Here is a 14,238-nt window from a genome sequence, read left to right as displayed (position 1 = left end):
TCTTCCATATTTTTCCACTGCCCTTTATTCTTTGTGAACAGTGTGTTTATATCTCTCACTCCCTCCTGCTGTCTTTCTTCTTGGTTTTGAAAAGATTGTTGAGTTGTTTAGGTTGCAAAGAGGTGTGACAGAAGCTATTCCATCAAATTATCTCATATTCCAAAGATGTGCTATTGCCTCTGAAACACACACACACGCACACACACACACACACACACACACACACACACACACACAGAGATCTGTCATTGTGCTGTATCAGCTGTTGTCCAGCTGTTTGATTTGTGTTTACTTTTTGGCTTATTTATTTGACAGCAGCAGCCTGCATCTGAAGAGGTGAGAAGTGTGTGTTTGTGTGTGTTTGTGTGTGTGTGTGTGTGTTTGTGTGTGTGTGTGTGTGTGTGTGTGTGTGTGTGTATGTGTGTGCAATTGTGTTACTCTTACGATTTCATCATCATCATCACTGTTAACTTTTTTAATAATGCTTTATAGGCTTATGTTAATGCCTTTTTTGCTTTAAACTTCATCTCTGCTGTTTTGTTAATAACTAAATGAGTAAAAATCCTTGCAGTTATCATTGTTGCCATCATGTTTTGACACATTTGATTGCTGATCAAACATATTTCTTCAACATAAAATTGGTAAAATGTAAATGCTCAACATTCCTGTGTTATGAAAACCTTCCCATCAGCATTTGTAACAGTGAAACTTTGATGGAAATCAATTTATCTAATTGAAATCAGTGTTTTCAGAGGATTGAAAAATAAGTATGTTTAAACCCATTTCCACCAAACACTTTCAGTATGATCCAACAGTAACCCTTCAGACATGGTACCTAGACCCTAGCGTTTCCACTGCAAACAGTACTCTTAAATGTGGGCGGGGTTGTTGTCACTCACTGCTCCGTCCAGCACTCACTGTATTTCCTCATCACTGGTGACACAGATGGAAGTCTGCACCTCGTTTATCGTCCACAGAACCAGGCTGCACGCCGACATTTTCAGAACAAAATAAAACAGGCTGTGTTCAGGCTGCTATTTAAAAATAGCGGGTTTGTGCATTTAGTCCTTCTCAGGCAAGCTCAGGGGTTTAGAGTTGCCCACTGGAAAGACGCGCCACAACAATTTTTTTCCCCCTCCAAGTGAGGATTAGAATATATGTAGTGCACATAACCCGATTGAAATTAATGTATATAAACCCTTGAAGATCCACTCATTACTAAAACTGTATGTCATATAAAAACTAAAGTAATGGTCAAAGCTGTCACAGTGAAATTTAAGGTGTGTTGATGGATTCACATCATCAACTCATGCATTGAGTAACATAACAAGTTAACGTTCCACCTTAAAAGTTGCCGGCAGTCGGCCTAATGAATTCAGTTTTTTCTCCGACTCCAAGAGGCAGCAAAACATCCTTTCATTTTAGAGTTATAGTTTACTAATAAAACTCTCCACAGTATGAACAGTGGTTACATGAGCCTCAAAACCAGTCACAACTCGGCCCTGAGCAGAGTGACCGTCCTCTATTGACCAATCAGACTGCAGTGTTCACAGCTCCACCTTTTAGTACCAGATCTGTGTGCTAGGTACCCAAAATGTGGATGCTATGCAACGTTTCCATTGATACCATTCACAACTTTTTCGCAGTTGAAATGGAAACAAAGCGTACGGAACTGAACTGAACTGAACCTTAATGCTCGGTGTAAACGGGGCTTTAGTTACAACAAATCATAAATACATGCGTGACAACTGTACTTAAATTGCGTAACTTCAAAACAATATTGACTCTTGGCTTCACACAGGACACGAGGTGAGGGAGGGGTCGGGATGAGGGGGTTAGTGGCTTATCTAGGGCACTGAATGCGCTACGTCAGGCACTGGTCTCCCGGATGAAAAACCACTTTTGTTTTAGCCATGCAGCTCCCCTCACTAACTCTTGGGGTCAAGTATTACAAAAAGGTTTCACTGGACTTAGTGACAAAGCAGCGGTATTTGACACCCAGGCAGTCAGAATTAACTGAATTACAACATGCCGGTATTTACTGGAGATACAATAAAGCCATCCGCGTTAAGGTAAAATAAAGGTATATCTGAGGCATGTGGACTTTTCCAGGACTGATGATTCCTCGCTGTGTTTTTCCTGCATTGTTAAAACACTCTTTCTTCTTGGTTTGGTGAAAAAACACAGAGCAGATCCATCAGCGAAATGGTGGTCCTTATCTATCTCTTTCCCCCTGGATGCTAATTAAAGATAATAAACCTTGCAGATCATTTCTCTGCTGCTCCAAACTCACCGTCACCTCTGCTCCTCTCGCACCTGCACTCACATGGCCAGATGGGGCGAAAGCACGCGCACGCACACACATACACCACCTCGCCTAAACACATGGCTGTTGGCTTGTCCTGAGGCAGCAGGTGTGTGTAAACTTAAATGTTGCAGATAGTCGCATAGGCAACACTGAGACGCATGTTTAAATAAGCATAGAATGATAAAAATAGTGTCAAGGGGCTTTTAAATACACATAACACTACATCTTTCAAACACACGCCTGCATACACATGCATGCACACACAGATTAATTTCTTTGTATGTCTAAGTTTAAACCCCTCGTTTATCTTCGCTCCACGCCTTAAACACAGGTGTTTGGAGAGCTCGCAGATGAGAGCGTGATGCCAGAAATCATGATATCATATAACTATGTTCAAGTCCTCATTTTCTCACACACACACACACACACACACACACACACACACACACACACACACAGTTGTTTCCCACAGAAAATTCCCCCCTCTACTTCACTTATCACAAACACACAGACTCCTCTCAAACGCTTCTCTTTTTCCCCCTCACCAGCTCGGTCCATGCGCAGATATTTATTTAGCCCAGAGACAGAGAGTCTCATGAGCAAGAGATTTTTATTGAGCAAGAAGATAAAACGGAGAGTTCTGCTCTGTGTCCATTAGGGCGAAAATGGCCAGAAGATCGTCTGATGAAATGGAATAAACTGTTGTGGTTATCTTCCCTGGCTGCTGCGGTGGAAGAGAGCCAGAGAGAGCAAGAGGGACCACATATGTGTGCGCATGGAACTACACGAAACACACACACAAATGTACCCCTCCTTGGTATTGCCCAGGTCTGTATTTACCCCTAACCATAACAGAGCAGGCAGATAATGGCTGATGGGACTGTCGTAAAAATAACCTGGCACACGTCTGTTTGGATTAACCCTGTCTCCTCACTCCTCCTTTCTCCTTCTCTATCCCTCCATCATGTTTTATTACTCTTCTCTTTTCTCACCACTATCTATCTATCTATCTATCTATCTATCTATCTATCTATCTATCAAATAAGCTTTAAGAACACCAACATGAAACACACATTCTCGTCTTGCCCTTTAACTAATATGTTGCATATTTATTTTGGAAGACTCTTATCAACAGAAAAACCAACGGGGGCTGCTTATTTTCCCTCCAAACTATCCTCTCTGTTTGCGTAAGATATAAAATACTTGTCCAAATATGTTAAAAACTGATTGTGAGAGGGGGGAAAAAACAAGACAGAGAACAAAGAAGCAGCATGTATAATCACAAGCACTTCCCTCTTGGTGATTTGGGGGGGGTTGAACTGCACCCACACACAAACACTGTGCATAAAATGTTAACAAGACGTTAAATCTGGTATTGAGTAATAATAAACTGACATATTTCCAGTGGTGTTTCCCCGCAACATGAGTCACTGTGTTGATTCTTATCGTCGTTGGGAGAACGTCCACGTATGCAACAGAAAGTGAATATTTTTAACTTGCATTAGCTGATTTTGTTGTATGCAGAAACAAGTTGTAAACACAACATCAGCATGTTGTCGATGGTTAGCAGACAGTTGTCTGATTTACACATCCAGCAGACGTGTCATCTTTTAGCTCTGGTTTTGTTCTCCACCAACTCCTGTCTGACTCTTTAGCCGCTAAATTTTCTGTAGCTCGTCACCAGTGTTGGGCTCGTTACTCTTTTCAAAAGTACAATATTACTCTACTTATTACTCCCTGCCAACAGTAATTCATTACGCTACTCGTTATAGTACTTTTACATTACACCCCATAAAATTGGTGACTGCGTATCTCCCCAAAATTCAGGCATGTAGCTCTGTGTGAATGTCAGGGTAATCACCGTTAAGTGTAGCTAAGGCTACCAAAACTCTGCCTGAAAGACAGAAAGGAGCAACATTTCATCCACCACATATCAAGCCACAAGCTTCATCACTTCTTTGTAGTTGCAGCTAAAATCCAGTTTTGGTTGTTTAGCCAGTGTAGGGCTACAGCCGACCTCTGTGGCCATGCAGGGCTCACCTTTGGTGGAGTGTATTTCCTGGAGCTTCACATTGTTGTGCTGTTGATTGTAGTAGCCAAGGTGTTTCAGACCGGAAATTTGAGGACGTGTTTTTTGCAGTGGAAAGAGTTTTAGTCCGACTACCTGCAGCAACAGTGTTCTTGTTGTCTTTCCTCCCGACATAATCAAAGTGATGGAAATATGTTGTGCTGCTAAGGTAAGAGTTTCCAGATAGCTCACTGCTTTGTGACATGCTTGTGCAGCGCGACGATTACTAAAATGAGTCCTCTGATGTGACTGTTGTATTTCAAGTCAGTAGTGACATGATAACAAAAGTAACGTTGGAGTAATTGCAATATTATTACTGAAATTTCATTAGTAATTAGTTACACTACTCATTACTGGAAAAACTAATGTTATTACTGTATGTTCAAACCAACAGCAACCAGAGCTTCCAAAATGGCGGAAATCATTCATTTTAAACGAGAGCCCGGCGACTTGGGCAACTTGGGTGACCTGGTCGTTAGCCACTCGTCTTGGGTGACCAAAGCAACCGGAGCGGTCCGGAGGGCAGTTAAAACACGTTTAACTTCATGGTAATGAGCTCTGATGCGGTTCGGCGGCAACCAATTGGAAAGCTGACGTGCTTCGATGAAGCGGGTCCCTGAGAACAAGCCATGGAACTTTGGTTCCTAGAGCACACTTGTTCCGACAATGGATATCGAAAAGTTTATTACTTGCGTTTGCGCCCACCATAAAAACAGTGAGGCTTGGGACCGCGTCATGGAGGTAGCTGGTTGGTCTGGTGAGTTTTGAAGTGTGTAATGTTAGTAATAGAGGAGAGAATTGCAGACTAATGTTGTAACATAGCATGCAAGTCTTCCTTGTTTGGTTTAAATGGGATGACATACGTTTTCTGTTTTCATTGACCAAACATAACTTTCTGTAGGCCAACTATGAGCTTTTTGACTGGACAACAGCAAGCAGCAACTACGCTGCTTTCACGCCAGTAGTCCGCTTTGCGGCTCCTTTAAACTGACAAACACAATTGAATGTTCAATGATTCACGTGATGAGCGACTAGAGCGACCAAAGCTGCCACAAATATTTTTCAGTCATTCATGCTTCTTTGGGCGTCTTCGAGAGACTTTACCTATTTGGAAGCTTCTGGTTTGAATGCACAGTTACTGTACACAACTCGTTAGTGCCCAACACTGCTAGTCACGAACATTGTCTGTCTGCTGGACACAGGTATAGATTTTAGGGGGGGAAAAACATGTCCCCCTCAATATCTTTAGAACATGTGCATTTGCGCAAATTGGTGCATAAAGAATCACCAGAGTGCAGGAAAAATTTTCTACCGGAGGAACCCCAAACCCCCCATTTAATGTGTCAGCCCCTCCCATGAAATGAACCTTACGCCCTTGTTGCTAGATGTTGGTGGTAAGAGGGTTGAGATGTAACAGAGTCAATTATACAGCAGTAATATGTGTAATAAAGTCAAATGTACATTTGTAATATTAAGTGTTATAATTACATAAAATTTGGTTCAGTTGTATTTACCTGACATGCTTAGGCCTGCTCAGTCAATATGTGGAACGTCTGACACTTAGTTTCTATACCCCTATGTTCACCTTTGGGGGTACCCCAACTATAAAGAGGTTTTATGCTAACATATTCCTGTCACTCAATTTGTGTAGGAGCTCAAGTGTATGTGGTCGTAATTGACAGAGAATTTTGTTTTAACCTCTTGCTGTCAGAGTTGTCAGGAATAAACGGAGATTGCCATGAAAGATATCCACAGTCTGAGCCTCTTCATATCAACACAACGCAGGCAACACTAGAGTTCACCGGTTACAGAGAGATTAACAAAGTGAAGAACGAGCTGAAAGACACTTAAATATCGCTACATCATATATACTAGTCCATTCCCACTGAGTGCACAGTTGCCCACGTACAGTTTCACATGGTGTGTGTTTGGAATACAGGTCATAGGAAATTGCAGATTAAATAGTCAACTGAACCCATTACGAAGAGCAATGTATTCAGGCAGAGTTTTTGTGAATTTGATAGTACGATTGCAGCCACAGTGATTGGTCACATTTTAGCCATTTTTCTGTTGTTATAGCGCCACCCAGTTGCCAATCAGAGTTAAATTTCTCCAGTCACCTTGAGGCGTCCTGTTCTACATATCTATCAAGTTTAGTAAAAATCGATATGGCGGTTAGGCCTAGATAAGAAATTAGCTCTCTAGCGCCCCCATTTTGTTTGATGGGGTCAATAATGGAGGGGTCCCCTCAGATTATGTGTGGTCATATGCCTACAAAGTTGCGTGGTGATGGGTGAAACCCTTGAGATGTTATACACCTTTATGTATGAACCACGCCCTCTGCAATATTCATTACCTTATAGAAGCTCAGTTTTAATAAGGTTTCAACTTTTGCCAAGAGGGAACTTTAGATATTGGTCCCTAGATTATGTTCACAGAGTTTCATGCAGATCGGTCAAACTTCCTAGGAAGAGATCGATTTTAAAGGGCCAGTGTGTAATATTTGGCATGGTTTATTGTCAGATCTGAATATGCTACCCATTAATATGTTTATATAAGTGTATAATCGCTATAAAATAAAATTCGTTTGGTTTTCATAGCAGGTGACACGGTGGTGTGGTGGTTAGCACTGTCGCCTCACAGCAAGAGGGTTGCTGGTTCCATCCCGGGTGTGGGAGCCCTTCTATGCAGAGTTTGCATGTTCTCCCCGTGTCAGCGTGGGTTCTCTCCGGGCACTCCGGCTTCCTCCCACAGTCCAAAGACATGCAGATTGGGGACTAGGTTAACTGATAACTCTAAATTGTCCATAGGTGTGAATCTGAGTGTAAATGGTTGTCTGTCTCTATGTGTCAGCCCTGCGATAGTCTGGCAACCAGTCCAGGGTGTACCCTGCCTCTCGCCCGATGTCAGCTGGGATAGGCTCCAGCCCCCCCGGCGACCCTCAAGAGGATGAAGCAGTTAGAAGATGGATGGATGGATGGTTTTCGTAGCCTTATAATTATGCTTTCATATATATATATATATAGCAAGGGCCTTGCTTTAGAGAGGTCGCCATCTTGTGCCGCCATGTATGTAAGGCAACCCGAGTGGACAATCCAGCCAGCCAGAGAACGCGTTTCGCATGTATAAATGAACTAACAAAGACAGCGGAAGGAAGGAAGAAGGAGGAGGAAACAGCAGAGAGTCTTAGTAGTTCGTCGATAGAGAGTAGTGAAACGTTTTTTTTACTTATAAAGTTTGCGAATGGACCACACTTACCACGCAACAGGAGAGAATGAACCCGAACTGTCATCTGTGAGGAAAAGAAGACGCAACTTCCCTCCTTGTGATGCACTCTCTGCGGCGCTTTTCCTCCTGGTGATATATCTCCCCAATGATGGTAGCAGTAGCACCGAATCCCATTCTGTGCATTCAGCCTCTCTTCTCGCCCGCTCAGCATCAAACACATGGAGTTCCTCATCTGTATGCTCCGGCTCAAACAGGTATGGCTCTGGGTCTGTGTCCGCTACAAGAAACTCTTCAAAATCGCGTTCAAAGTCGTCCATTGCAGCTACTATAGTCCAGAGATATTGCTAGGCTAAATAAACAGCTGATCTCCTTTTATCGGCTACGCTGTCAGTCAGTGTGCGGGCTGGAGATTGGTGGAGCAGAGAGGGGAGGGGGTCCCCACTCGGTATGGTAAACAAGTATGTGTGTATGAAGTGTGTGTGTTATGCTAGAAGAGTCAGCGTTTGGGACGGAGTCTTTTACCCCCTGGAGTGTTACCGGAGTTTTTGGAGTGCTCAAATAAACTGGCCTTTTTCCCGATTGCTACTCTGGTCTCCTGCTCGTGAGGGATTCATCACAATATCGTAACATGGTTTAGATTTCTAAATAAATATTCACCTCATCGCTAGATAGACCTACTCCTGAAAAAATCGTGCGCAAGGCTTTTTGTCCCTACGAGGCCACCGTCATTTACCTGACAGGAGGGGTGAGCGAGTGAGCCCTGCAATCTAGAATCTGACCACTGATATCACTGTTTTCAACCCATTTTACACACTGGCCCTTTAAGTGTTTTTCAAAACCTTCAAAATGGTGGAAAATCTTTATAACCGGAAGTTATGGGTTCTTGAGGCAAATTTGTTCCTCATGAGGAGAGGCATCTCTGTGCAAAGTTTCATGTCTCTACAACATACGGGGCATGAGATATACCCCTTCAAAGTTTGCAAGTTCAATCGGTTGCTATAGTGCCCCCCTTTGGCCAATTGATGTAGTACTGCTTCATTCGCATCCTCCCATGACCCTCTACCACTGTGCCAAATTTCACATGGATTGACCAAGTCAGTGAGGAGAAAAACATGGAACAGAGACACAGACACTTACCCACAGACAGAGTTTTCGTCATTATATAGTAATATATATATATATATATATATATATATATATACAGTACAGGCCAAAAGTTTGGACACACCTTCTCATTCAATGCGTTTTCTTTATTTTCATGACTATTCGCATTGTAGATTCTCACTGAAGGCATCAAAACTATGAATGAACACATGTGGAGTTATGTACTTAACAAAAAAAGGTGAAATAACTGAAAACATGTTTTATATTCTAGTTTCTTCAAAATAGCCTCCCTTTGCTCTGATTACTGCTTTGCACACTCTTGGCATTCTCTCAATGAGCTTCAAGAGGTAGTCACCTGAAATGGTTTCCACTTCACAGGTGTGCCTTATCAGGGTTAATTAGTGGAATTTCTTGCTTTATCAATGGGGTTGGGACCATCAGTTGTGTTGTGCAGAAGTCAGGTTAATACACAGCCGACAGCCCTATTGGACAACTGTTAAAATTCATATCATGGCAAGAACCAATCAGCTAACTAAAGAAAAACGAGTGGCCATCATTACTTTAAGAAATGAAGGTCAGTCAGTCCGGAAAATTGCAAAAACTTTAAATGTGTCCCCAAGTGGAGTCGCAAAAACCATCAAGCGCTACAACGAAACTGGCACACATGAGGACCGACCAGGAAAGGAAGACCAAGAGTCACCTCTGCTTCTGAGGATAAGTTCATCCGAGTCACCAGCCTCAGAAATGGCAAGTTAACAGCAGCTCAGATCAGAGACCAGATGAATGCCACACAGAGTTCTAGCAGCAGACCCATCTCTAGAACAACTGTTAAGAGGAGACTGCGCGAATCAGGCCTTCATGGTCAAATAGCTGCTAGGAAACCACTGCTAAGGAGAGGCAACAAGCAGAAGAGATTTGTTTGGGCCAAGAAACACAAGGAATGGACATTAGACCAGTGGAAATCTGTGCTTTGGTCTGATGAGTCCAAATTTGAGATCTTTGGTTCCAACCGCCGTGTCTTTGTGAGGCGCAGAAAAGGTGAACGGATGGATTCCACATGCCTGGTTCCCACTGTGAAGCATGGAGGAGGAGGTGTGATGGTGTGGGGTGTTTTGCTGGTGACACTGTTGGGGATTTATTCAAAATTGAAGGCACACTGAACCAGCATGGCTACCACAGCATCCTGCAGCGACATGCCATCCCATCCGGTTTGCGTTTAGTTGGACGATCATTTATTTTTCAACAGGACAATGACCCCAAACACACCTCCAGGCTGTGTAAGGGCTATTTGACCAAGAAGGAGAGTGATGGAGTGCTGCGGCAGATGACCTGGCCTCCACAGTCACTGGACCTGAACCCAATCGAGATGGTTTGGGGTGAGCTGGACCGCAGAGTGAAGGCAAAGGGGCCAACAAGTGCTAAACACCTCTGGGAACTCCTTCAAGACTGTTGGAAAACCATTTCAGGTGACTACCTCTTGAAGCTCATGGAGAGAATGCCAAGAGTGTGCAAAGCAGTAATCAGAGCAAAGGGTGGCTATTTTGAAGAAACTAGAATATAAAACATGTTTTCAGTTAGTCAGTTTCAGTCCCTGCCCATCTGACGGTAAAGGTCCAGGTACTGACAGTTCTTTGGTGTTTATGTGCCCCCTAGTGGCCAAATTCTCATTAAAGCAGCTTTAAGTTTCACAGTCAAGGCTGAAAACAAAAAAAAAACAACTTTGTACAAGACATCAGGATCATTCCCAAATCAAATTAATTGTTCTCTCAAGTGGTTTCAGAACAAACTTGAAGACCCAGTGCTGCAGTTACTGACTTGTTGAGACAAACATTCCCACATTAAAAACCTCTGTGTTACCCAGGATGCCCCTTTCAGATGAGTCACGCTCAATAAAACCGGAAACAATTATGCTGAAAACCAACAAGACAGTTGATAACTTCAGTAAACTCTCTGAACTCCAAAGGAGGACATGGTGAGCCTGTAAAATGCTGATCCCCGTGTCTGATGAGAATGGGAGGCCAATATTTTATATCCCTGCTGAGGACGGGGATACAATATATCTGACACAGCTTTATTGGCTTACTCTTTAATGACTTCCTGCGCAGAGCGAGGCTGAGGGAGACGGAGGGAGTCGAACTTGCTGAGAATCTTTCTTTTTTGACTCTTTTGTTCAGTTTTTTGGACTTTCCTTGAACTGTGCGTGCGCTTTACCTCATTACCTGTGTCTCTGCTCCTCACGCCGATGGCCAATTCCCAATTTGCTTCTCTCTATCTACCACTTTAATTGTCATTTACAGAGACTGTAAAGTAAATGCCTCTTGAACATGGTAAGAATATGACCTTGTCCGTATATTCCTCAGTGTACCTCTCTCTGTCTCTCTGGATGGCTAAGATGGGGTTACTAATGAGCACATGTTCTGATGATGAAGCCTTTTTCCAAGAATCTTTTCTCCCAAACGCCCGTGGCCTTTGGATGACTCCCCAAGGAGACCATTAATTTAGATATCGGTGTGTGTGTGTCTGTGTGTGTCTGTGTGTGTGTATGTGCGCATCTGTGTGTGTGTTGCTCGCATATGAGTGGGAGATTTTTGTTGCTTTGTTTTATCGCACACAGACACAAGTATGAGCAAAAGCAGATCAATTAGAAAGTGCGTGCACGTCGGCAAACATGCAACAACAGCACGTACCGGACAAAACGTTACTCCCAAACTCTTAGCCGCTAAAACACAACACCCCCCTTATCACATATCCCTCCTTCCTATCATCATTCTACACCTTCACCCCGACTTGCTCCCCAAACGCCACCCCAAAACATCCTTCTATGTCAACACCTCCCACCCCCCCAATTCCACCCGACTTCAGACCCTCACCAGCACAAAGTTTAGGAGACGCTTCACACACACATGGAGATACAGCAGAAGAGACAGCTTTGGCACCCTCCCTCTCCTCCTACGTACATTAAGACAGTGACAATGGTGCATTTTACTCCTGATAGCAAACACACACACACACACTTTATCTCAAAAGGCAACCAGGTGTGTAATTGAAGGGCGTCCTCCTCAAGCTAACACACGTGTGGTTTTCCTCCGCCATTGTTAGGTGCCATTCAGACGGACTCCTCCACGCTCTTACAGCGGTTTGTTTTCCGAGCGCTGTGTTTTTTAGTGAGAGAGGAAGAATCCACTCCACAAGACTTACAGCAACTCCTTCTCTATCCAAACACTGGCTGTCTGTGTGTCTGAGGTGTTGACAAAATGGCCAGCGGGCCCCCATGTTCACGGTGGTTGGTGAGGAGCCACAAAAAAAGGTTTTGACATCAGGGTTTATCATGTAATTCCAAAAGCATTGGTTTTATGCAGCTTTTCACAGCTTAGCATATCCATTATATATATATATATATATTTATATATATGAAGAAGATTGTACAGTAAGTAAATGGCAAAAATAGGATTTTCTCATTATGTGTCCTGTTTGTATGGCCCGGATAAGGCATCCCTTCTCTGTTGTTCTTTGAGGCTGATATTGATGCAAATCCTAAGTATATCAGAAATGATAAAAAATAGTTGTTTTTTTAGTTTGGGGAGGTCAGTGTATTGTTTTTTTTGTGATCGGCTTTGGATATACTGCATTGTTACTATTACTTAACCCGTAAATGATCATAATGAAGTGTCACCTCATGTAAAAACATTCATGATCTCACTTTTCATGTTGCAAGTTATAGCAGAAATGCACAAGCAGAGACAACTGGATTGCTTTCCATTTTCCTCAGAGCTGAGCAACTCAAACAAGTCACCAGAAAAATGCAGACTTTGGACTTTTCTGCAAACTACAGATATATTATTATATACATTTGCACTTGATTGTGTAGTGGATACGCTGAAACTTTTCAACAGTACTGTGGTTAACGTGTAGTTCAGTATAGACACAACAACAACTTGGTTATGGTTTGGAAAAGATCATGTTTTGGCTTAAAATACCTGGTTTTTGGGGCACAGTCCCCGCAACAAATGCAGCAATGTCCTGATAAATAAACAACAGCTTTTCATGGCACTATCCCCACTGGAAAAAGAGAAGCAGGTCACAAAAAACGGGTCCATGTCATTGGTCCGACAGCCCATTGGTCCAACATCCCATTGGTCTGACGTCCCGTTGTTCCGATGTGTGATTATACTAGGCTATACTGTATTTGTGTACCACAGAGGATCAGCAACGCAGCAAAAGTAGGCTACTGGTCAAGATACAAGTGTCATACAGAAGAGAGAATGAAACACCATAACCTCCTGTTATTAACTTATTAAACTTATTAAGCAAGCTTTCCGCGGTGCTGAACGGCTCCCGGCGGGCGTATTTCTGCCTTGATGGTGCGCCGCGACCAGCTCTGGGTCAGCTGGGAAAGGCTTGAGGCGGAGCAGGCTCACGGCTTATGTGTTTGTCACTTTCTTTATTCATTTTAACCCACAACATGATCTTTTCCTGACCCTAACCAAGTGGTTTTTGTGCCTAAACCTAACCAGACCTTAACCACAGGGCATCATGATGATTTCGGAACAGCGGGACTTTGGAACAATGGGTTTAATATGGTCGGAACAATGGGATGTCGGACCAATAGGCTGTCGGACCAATGGGCAGTTCCCCAAAAAACATCCACATTTGGTGACTAAAAAGCCCCTGGAAACACAGCCTTGAGTCGCTGAAATACAACCGGTTTTGTTGTTTGCTGGTTTCAAACAGTGGGCTGTGGCTTTGCAGGTTGAGACTTTAAGTTTCTTTCTATTTCAACAACACTGTGGTTAATGTGTGGTTATATTTAGGCACAAAAACCACTTGGTTATGGTTAGTAAAAGATTGTGTTTTGGTGGCACAATCACGTCTGGAAATGCAGCGATGACTAAAAAACAGCAAGTATGCTCTTTGTTGGTCTCATAAAGTGGTCTGCAACTTTTCGTCTTGCCTAGGTTACAAGCGATCCACCATCCCCTTCACCTCCCGATGACAAAGTCAGCTCATATACTACGTCACTTGGAAATGTTAATATGCAAAACATTCTCACTCAGACCTCGTCACATATTGAGGTTTTGGTCATGGACTTTTCACGTCCACCTACGATGTGCGAGGACCCCTGGGTGCGTTGGTTGTTGACGTTCTGGGACACCGTGTCAAGTTCTCTTCTTTTAAGACACACTTCCGTTTTCACGTGAAAGTTAACGTTTACATACAGTCTTTGTCAATAAAAACACGTCGGGGCAACGGTGCAAATTGATGTTTTTTTTTCTTCAACAACAAACACACATGGTTATGTTTAGGAAAAAAATAACAGAGTTTGGCTTCAGAATCTTACGGGACGTGAACACCACTCTCTCGGGTGATAGTGAAAGTTTGTTGGACTCGCCTGCCCCACTCGGACTTTCGCTGCCTTAACTTTTGCTCTTGTCTTGCCTTGTTTCCTCCTGTTACCGCCGGGTACTATTAAACCATAACGGCAACCAGCCATGTCCGCTACTGGGGATAGTAACTACAAAGAACTTGCATT

At 43.1% G+C, this 14,238-nt stretch overlaps 1 protein-coding gene across 1 annotated transcript in view; it reads right to left on the bottom strand.

Annotated features, from left to right (window-relative positions):
• Positions 1–815: 815 nt before the first annotated feature.
• Positions 816–14,238, bottom strand: part of aldh8a1 (aldehyde dehydrogenase 8 family, member A1) — a 206,341-nt gene continuing 192,918 nt past the window's right edge. The window contains exon 8 of the transcript XR_007450287.1: positions 816–959. The gene's annotated coding sequence lies outside the window, so the exon portion shown is untranslated. The remainder of the gene's footprint in view (positions 960–14,238) is intronic.

Source organism: Epinephelus fuscoguttatus, linkage group LG11 (assembly GCF_011397635.1).
Source record: "Epinephelus fuscoguttatus linkage group LG11, E.fuscoguttatus.final_Chr_v1".
Classification (NCBI taxonomy): domain Eukaryota; kingdom Metazoa; phylum Chordata; class Actinopteri; order Perciformes; family Serranidae; genus Epinephelus; species Epinephelus fuscoguttatus.
The sequence above is the reverse complement of the archived record's forward strand: the minus strand, read 5'-3'. Positions and strand labels throughout refer to the sequence as shown.